Source organism: Peromyscus leucopus, chromosome 5, assembly GCF_004664715.2.
Source record: "Peromyscus leucopus breed LL Stock chromosome 5, UCI_PerLeu_2.1, whole genome shotgun sequence".
NCBI classification, from domain to species: Eukaryota; Metazoa; Chordata; class Mammalia; order Rodentia; family Cricetidae; genus Peromyscus; species Peromyscus leucopus.
This window is the reverse complement of record NC_051067.1, coordinates 42,868,601-42,877,340: the sequence shown is the minus strand read 5'-3', so window position 1 is coordinate 42,877,340 and position 8,740 is coordinate 42,868,601.

Here is an 8,740-nt window from a genome sequence, read left to right as displayed (position 1 = left end):
GAGGGAGAAGATTCCATAGACCTTCAGAACTTCAACAAAATCACAGGAGAAAACTTTGTCAATCTAAGACAGCAATATAAATACAAAAAGCACACAGAACACCAAATAGACAAGAAACTTTTATAGCTTATCATAGTTAAAACAGTAAATATGAAAAAAGAGTATTAAAAGCTGAAAGAGAAAAAAACATCAGTCATATATAAATGAAAACCCATCAAAATAACAGATGATTTCTCAGTGGAAAATGTGAAAGCCAGAAGAGCCTGTAGAAATGCATTCCAAGTTCTAGAAGATCATAGCCATTGACCTAGACTATTGTACCCAGCAAAACTATCTGTCATATTGAAGGAGAAAGAAAAACTTTCCAAAATCCAAGCAGGCTAACAACATTCATATCCATCAAACTGACTCTAAAGAGAATACTGGGAACAATGCTTATAATTGAAGAGATGAATAAGTATAGTCAAGAGGCTGTAGAAAGAAAACAAGCAAAGCATTAATTCCTAAAACACGAAGTATGACTAAGAACACAAACAAAAGTCTGCAACAAAATGAGTGCAAATAACACACACTTTTCAAAACTAACTTTAAATTTTAATGGCCTTAATTCTCAATCAAAAGAAACAGGCTGGCTGAATAGATTTAAGAAACAAAATCTATCCTTCTATTTTCTACAAGAAATTTACCTTAGCTTTAAAGATAGAATCATGTCTTCACTAATACTTCAGTCAAAGGGAACCAGGAAGCAAGCAGACATTGATATCCTAATATCTTACAAAATAGACTTCAAACTAAAACTAATTAGAAGAGACAAAGGACATTTCATTCTATTCAAGGGAACAATCAACCAAAAAAGAGATTACCATCTTAAATGTATATGCACCAAACTCTGGTGCACCCAATTTCATTAAAAAGCATACTACTGGAATTAAAGACACAGATTAACAGCAATCCATTAGTAGTAGGTGATTTCAGTACCCCACTTTCCCCAGTATACAGATCATTTAGACAAAAAATAAACAGAGAAACATCAGAATTAAATGATATCATATATTGAAAGAATTTAGCAGACATATTCAGAATATTCCACCCAAACACCAACACACACACACACACACACACACACACACACCATAATAAATTCAGAAAAGGGCTGGAGAGATGGCTCAGAGGTTAAGAGCACTGGTTGTTCTTCCAGAGGTCCTGAGTTCAATTTCCAGCAACCACATGGTGGCTCATAACCAATGATAATGAGATCTGGTGCCCTCTTCTGTCATGCAGGCAGACCACTGTATACATAATGAATAAATAATTGTTTAAAAAATAAATAAATTCAGAAAAATTGAAATAACTCTAGGTATCCTATTTGATCACAGTGCAATAAAACTTAAAAATAGCGGAAAAAAAACCCCTTTAATAAGTTCCCAAACTTCTGAAAATTAAACAACTCATTACTAAATGATGAATGGGTCAAAGATAAAACTAAAAAAGAAAACAAAATTTCCTGAAACTAAACAAAAATGAAAATACAACACAACCAAATGTCTGGAGTACACTCAAATCAAGGAAATTCATAGCTCTAAGTACCTACATCAGAAAGAGCATAGATAAATTAATTAATGATTTAATTTAAGAATTTGGAAAAAATAAGAACAAACCCAACCAAATCCAGTAGGTGGCAAGAAATAATAAAAATCAGAGCAGAAATAAATGAAACGGAAACAAAGAAAACAATACAAAGAATCAACAAATCTAAGAGCTGGCTCTTTGAGAAGATAAACAAAGTCTTGGCCCAACTAACAAAAACAAAGAAAGAGGGGGCATCTGAATGAACAGAGTCAGAAGTGTACAAGGAAACAGTACAACAGACACCAAAGAAATTCAGAATATTATAAAGGAACAATTTAAATCCTGTGCTCCATTAAGTTGGAGACCCTAAAAGAAATTATGGGTTTTTTTTTTTTATGCCAACTTGACACAAGCTAGGGGCTTTTAGGAAGAAGAAATCTTAATTGAGAAAATGCTCCCATAACACTGACTTGTTGGCAAGTCTGTAGTGCATTTTCTTGGTTGATGATTGGTGTGGGAGGACCCTGCTTACTGTGGGTAGTGTTGTCATCACTGGACAGGTCGTTCTGGATAGTATAAAAAAGCAAACTGAAGAAGGCAGGAGGAGCAAGCCAGTAAGCAGCATTCCTCTACAGCCTCTACTTAATTCCTGCCTCCAGGTTCCAGCCCCAAGTCCCTACCTTGACTTCCTTTGATGATGAACTCTGATGTGGAAGTGCAAGGCAAAAAATAAACACTTTCCTCACCGAGTTGCTTTCTGGTCATGCTGTTTTATCATACCAATAGAAACCCTAACAGAAATTGGCACCGGATCATGGGGTTTTGGTGTGAAAGACAGGATCATGTAATTTTTTTGGAGGATTATGGTAGCATTTGAACTTTGGGCTAGGAAAGCCGTTTAGTGCTCAGATCTCAGTGGACTGTTCTATGGGAGGTTGGAAGATAAGACTGTTGAAATGCCTGGTTTGTGAAGTTTCAGAGGAAGCAATGACTCTACTGGCCATATGTTCAATATTTTCAGTTAACAATCTGTTGTTTTGGTCAGCTGTGGGCGAAGACTCAACTGGGATTAACAAGAGACCAGAACCAATAAAGCGAAACCTTTGCTTTGTTGGTACAATCGATGCTGGGTAGCTAGAACTGATAAATTACCAGTAATTAAGAAGACACCAGTATCATTATATATATATATATATATATATATATATATATATATATATATATATATATAAAATTTTACAATACCATTCAGTTCTACATATCAGCCATGGGTTCCCCTATTCTCCCCCCTCCCACCCCCTCCCTTTACCCCCAGCCTACCCTCCATTCCCACCTCCTCCAGGACAAGTCCTCCTCCAAGGACTGCGATCAACTTGGTAGACTCAGTCCAGGCAGGTCCAGTCCCTTCCTCCCAGACTGAGCCAAATGTCCCTGCATAAGCTCCAGGTTTCAAACAGCCAACTCATGCAATGAGCACAGGACTTGGTCCCACTGCCTAGTTGCCTCCCAAACTGATCAAGCCAATCAACTGTCTCACCTATTCAGAGGGCCTGATCCAGCTGGGGGCCCCTCAGCCTTTGGTTCATAGTTCATGTGTTTCCATTCATTTGGCTATTTTTTTCAATAATTGAGTAAAACTGAAATTTATTATAAGCCACAGTCATCCTAGGGACCTCCATGCTATATATATAGCCTCTATGGTTCTATGGGTTGTGGTCTGATTGTTCTTTATTTTATATCTAGAATCCACCTATGAGTGAGTACATACCATAACTGTCTTTCTGGGTTTGGGTTACCTCACTCAGGATGATTTTTTCTAGTTCCATCCATTTGCCCGCAAATTTCATGCTTTCATTGTTTTTCTCTGCTGAGTAGTACTCCATTGTGTATATGTACCACATTTTTTTCATCCATTCTTCCATTGATGGGCATCTAGGTTGTTTCCAGGTTCTGGCTATTACAAATAGTGCTGCTATGAACATAGCTGAGCATGTATCTTTATGGTATGAATCAGCATTCCTTGGGTATATGCCCAAGAGTGGGATGGCTGGGTCTTGAGGTAGTTCGATTCCTAATTTTCTGAGAAACTGCTATACTGATTTCCACAGTGGTTGTACAAGTTTACATTCCCACCAACAGTGGAGGAGTATTCCCTTTGCTCCACATCCTCTCCAACATTGGTTGTCATTGGTGTTTTTGATCATAGCCATTCTAACAGGTGTAAGGTGGTATCTCAGAGTCGTTTTGATTTGCATTTCTCTGATGATTAAGGATGTTGAGCATTTCTTTAAATGTCTTTCAGCCATTTGTAGTTCTTGTTTTGTGAATTCTCTGTTTAGTTCTTTAGCCCATTTTTTAATTGGACTGTTCAGTACTTTGATGTCTAGTTTCTTGAGTTTTTTATATATTGTGGAGATCAATCCTCTGTCAGATGTGGGGTTGGTGAAGATCTTTTCCCAATCTGTTGGCTGTCTTTTTGTCTTATTGACTGTGTCTTTTGCCCTGCAAAAGCTTCTCAGTTTCGAGAGGTCCCATTTATTAATTGTTGTGCTCAGGGTCTGTGCTGTTGGTGTTTTATTTAGGAAATGGTCTCCGGTGCCAATGCGTTCAAGAGTGCTTCCTATTTTCTTTTCTATTAAGTTTAGTGTAACTGGATTTATGTTTAGGTCTTTGATCCACTTGGACTTGAGTTTTGTGCATGGTGACAGATATGGATCTATTTGTAATCTTTTACATATTGACATCCAGTTATGCCAGCACCATTTGTTGAAGATACTTTCTTTGTTCCATTGTATAGTTTTGGCTCCTTTGTCAAAAACCAGGTGTTCATATGTGCATGGATTAATGTCAGGGTCTTCAATTCGATTCCATTGGTCCGTATGTCGGTTTTTATACCAGTACCAAGCTGTTTTTATTACTATAGCTCTATAGTAGAGTTTGAGGTCAGGGATGGTGATGCCTCCAAGGGTTGCTTTATCGTATAGGATTCTTTTAGCTATCCTGGGTCTTTTGTTTTTCCATATAAAGTTGAGTATTTTTCTTTCCAAGTCTGTGAAGAATTGTGTTGGGATTTTGATGGGGATTGCATTGAATCTGTAGATTGCTTTTGGTAAGATTGCCATTTTTACTATGTTACTCCTACCTATCCATGAGCATGGGAGATCCTTCCATTTTCTGATATCTTCTTCAATTTCTTTCTTTAGAGATTTAAAGTTCTTATCAAAAAGGTCCTTCACTTGTTTAACTAGTGTTATCCCAAGGTATTTTATATTATTTGTGGCTATTGTAAAGGGTGATGTTTCTCTGACTTCTTTCTCAGCCCTTTTATCATTTGTGTATAGGAGGGCTACTGATTTTTTTGAGTTGATCTTGTATCCTGCCACTTTACTGAAGGAGTTTATCAGCTGTAGGAGTTCCCTGGTAGAGTTTTTGGGTTCATTTATGTATACTATCATATCATCTGCAAATAATGAAAATTTGACTTCTTCCTTGCCAATTTGGATCCCTTTGATCTCCTTTTGTTGTCTTATTGCTCTAGCTAGAACTTCTAGTACTATATTGAATAAATATGGGGAGAGTGGACAGCCTTGTCTTGGTCCTGAATTTAGTGGTATCGCTTTGAGTTTCTCTCCATTTAATTTGATGTTTGCTGTTGGCTTGCTATAAATTGCTTTTATTATGTTTAGAAATGTTCCTTGTATTCCTGATCTTTCTAAGGCCTTTATCATGAAGGGGTGTTGGATTTTGTCAAAAGCTTTTTCAGCATCTAAGGAGATGATCATGGGGTTTTTTTCTTTCAATTTGTTTATATGGTGTATTACATTGACTGATTTTGTATGTTGATCCATCCTTGCATCCCTGGGATGAATCCTACTTGGTTGTGATGGATGATTGTTTTGATGTATTCTTGGATTCGGTTTGCCAATATTTTGTTGAGTATTTTTGCATCAATGTTCATGAGGGAGATTGGTCTGTAGTTCTCTTTCTTTGTTGCATCTTTGTGTGGTTTGGGTATCAGGGTAATTGTAGCTTCATAAAAAGAGTTTGGTAGTGTTCCTTCTGTTTCTATTGTGTGGAACACTTTGAAGAGGATTGGTATTAGTTCTTCTTTGAAAGTCTGGTAGAATTCTGCACTGAAATCATCTGATCCTGGGCTTTTTTTGGTTGGGAGACTTTTGATGACTGTTTCTATTTCTTTAGGGGTTATTGGTCTATTTAAATGGTTTATCTGGTCTTGATTTAATTTTGGTATGTGGTATTTATCCAGAAAATTGTCCATTTCTTCCTGGTTTTCCATTTTTGTGGAGTACAGGTTTTTGAAGTATGATCTGATGATTCTCTGGATTTCTTCGTTGTCTGTTGTTATGTCTCCCTTTTCATTTCTGATTTTGTGAATTTGGGTGCTCTCTCTTTGCCTTTTGGTTAATTTGGCTAGGGGTTTGTCTTTCTTGTTGATTTTTTCAAAGAACCAACTCTTTGTTTCATTGATTTTTTGTATTGTTCTCTTGTTTTCTATTTCGTTGATTTCAGCCCTCAATTTGATGATTTCCTGGCGTCTATTTCTCCTGGGTGAGTTTGTTTCTTTTTGTTCTAGAGCTTTCAGTTGTGCTGTTAATTCATTGGTATGGGATTGCTCCATTTTTTTCATGTGTGCATTTAGAGCTATGAATTTTTCTCTTAGCACTGCTTTCATAGTGTTCCATAAGTTTGGGTATGTTATACTTTCATTTTAATTGAATTCTAGGAACTCTTTAATTTCTTTCTTTATTTCTTCCTTGACCCATTGATGTTTCAGGTGGGCATTATTCAGTTTCCATGAGTTTGTGGGTTTTTTATAATTTTTGTTGTTGTTGAGGTCTAACTTCAAGGCATGGTTGTCTGATAAGATACAGGTTATTCCAATTTTTTTGTATCTGTTGAGATTTGTTTTGTGTCCAAGCATGTGGTCAATTTTTGAGAAGGTTCCATGGGGTGCTGAGAAGAAGGTATATTCTTTTGTGTTAGGATGGAATATTCTGTAGATATCTATTAGGTCCATCTGAGTCATAACATCTGTTAGGTCCTTTATTTCTTTGTTAAGTTTCAGTCTGGTAGATCTATCTTTTGGTGAGAGTGGTGTGTTAAAATCTCCCACTACTAATGTGTGGGGTTTGATGTGCATTTTAAACTTTAGTAGTGTTTCTTTTATGAATGTGGGTGCTTTTGTATTTGGAGCATAAATGTTTAGAATCGAGACTTCATCTTGGTGGATTTTTCCAGTGATGAATATGTAATGTCCATCCTGGTCTCTTTTGATTGATTTTAGTTTGAAGTCTATTTTATTAGATATTAGGATAGCTACACCAGCTTGTTTCTTATGTCCATTTGCTTGGAAAGCCTTTTCCCAGCCCTTTACTCTGAGGTAGTGTCTGTCTTTGAAGTTAAGGTGTGTTTCTTGTATGCAGCAAATGGATGGATCCTGTTTTCTTATCCATTCTGTTAGCCTGTGTCTTTTTATAGGTGAGTTGAGACCATTGATATTGATGGATATTAATGACCAGTGATTGTTAATTCCTGTTATTTTTTATGGTTGTGTTGTGTTGTCCTTCTGTGGTGTATGTTGGTGTGGGATTATCTATTGCTTGATTTTTCATGGATGTGTTTAACTTCTTTGTGTTGAATTTTCCCTTCTAGTGCTTTCTGTAGGGCTGGGTTTGTGGACAGGTATTGATTAAATCTGGTTTTATCCTGGAATATTTTGTTTACTCTGCCTATGGTGATTGAGAGTTTTGCTGGGTATAATAGTCTGGGTTGGCATCCGTGGTCTCTTAGTGTCTGCATGAAGTTTGTCCATGATCTTCTAGCTTTCATAGTCTCTATTGAGTAGTCTGGTGTTATTCTGATGGGTTTGCCTTTATATGTTACTTGGTCTTTTTCCTTTGCGGCTCTTAATATTTTTTCTTTGTTCTGTGTGTTTAGTGTTTTGATTATTATGTGGCGAGGGGACTTTTTTTTTGGATCCAGCCTATTCGGTGTTCTGTAAGCTTCTTGTATCTTCATAGGTATTTCTTTCTTTAGGTTAGGAAAGTTTTCTTCTATGATTTTGTTGAATATATTTTCTGTGCCTTTGAGTTGGTATTCTTCTCCTTCTTCTATCCCTATTATTCTTAGGTTTGGTCTTTTCATGGTGTCCCAAATTTCCTGGACGTTTTGTGTTACGACTTTTTTGTCTTTAGTGTTTTCTTTGACTGACGAATCTATTTTCTCTATCGTGTCTTCAGTGTCAGAGATTCTCTGTTCCATCTCTTGCAATCGGTTGGTTATGCTTGTTTCTGTAGTTCCTGTTCGTTTAGTCAGGATTTCTATTTCCAGCATTCCCTCAGCATGTGTTTTCTTTATTGTCTCAAATTCATTTTTCAGATCTTGGAATGTTTCTTTCATCTGTTTAATTGCTTTTTCTTGACTTGATTTGATTTCTTCCCATTTTTTGTTCGTTTTTTCTTCCATTTCTTTAAGGGAAGTTTTTATTTCCTCTTTAAGGGAGTTTTTCATTTCCTCTTTAAGGAAAGTTTTTATTTCCTCTTTAAGGTAGTTTTTCATTTCCTCTTTAAGCAAAGTTTGTATTTCCTCTTTGAGGGAATGTTTTATTTCTTCTTTAAGGGCCTCTATCATCTTCTTAAAGTCATTTTTAGGGTTGATTTCTTCTGTTTCTTCTGTCATGGTATGTTTAGGTCTTGCAGGTGTAGAATCGCTAGGTTCTGATGTTGCCATAAAGGTCTTTATGTTGTTGCCTGTATTTTTGCACTGGCGTCTACTCATCTCTTCCTCTGTGTGGTGCAGGTGGTGTCTGTGTCTGAGAGTGCCTCTCTTGTTCTAATTTTTAGTCTTGGTTTAGTAGGGGTTCTTGGTTAAATTGGTGCTATTGGGCTATTTCTTCAGGGGCAGCTGATTTCAGTCGGTGAATTATATACTTATGATTCTGGTGATCTGGTTTGGTGTCTGGGTAGCGCCTTCTTCTGTGTTCCCAGGTCACGTTTTGTTCATTTGTCAACTCCTCAGCTGATCTTGTTTCTTCAGACTTCAAACTGTAGGCATCTGAATCCTCTCCCAGATGGGTTTCAGCTGAGCAGGGTAGTCTCACCAACACCTCCAAGTTGTTGGGTTTCACAGGATCAGCAGCTGGGCCCTGGGT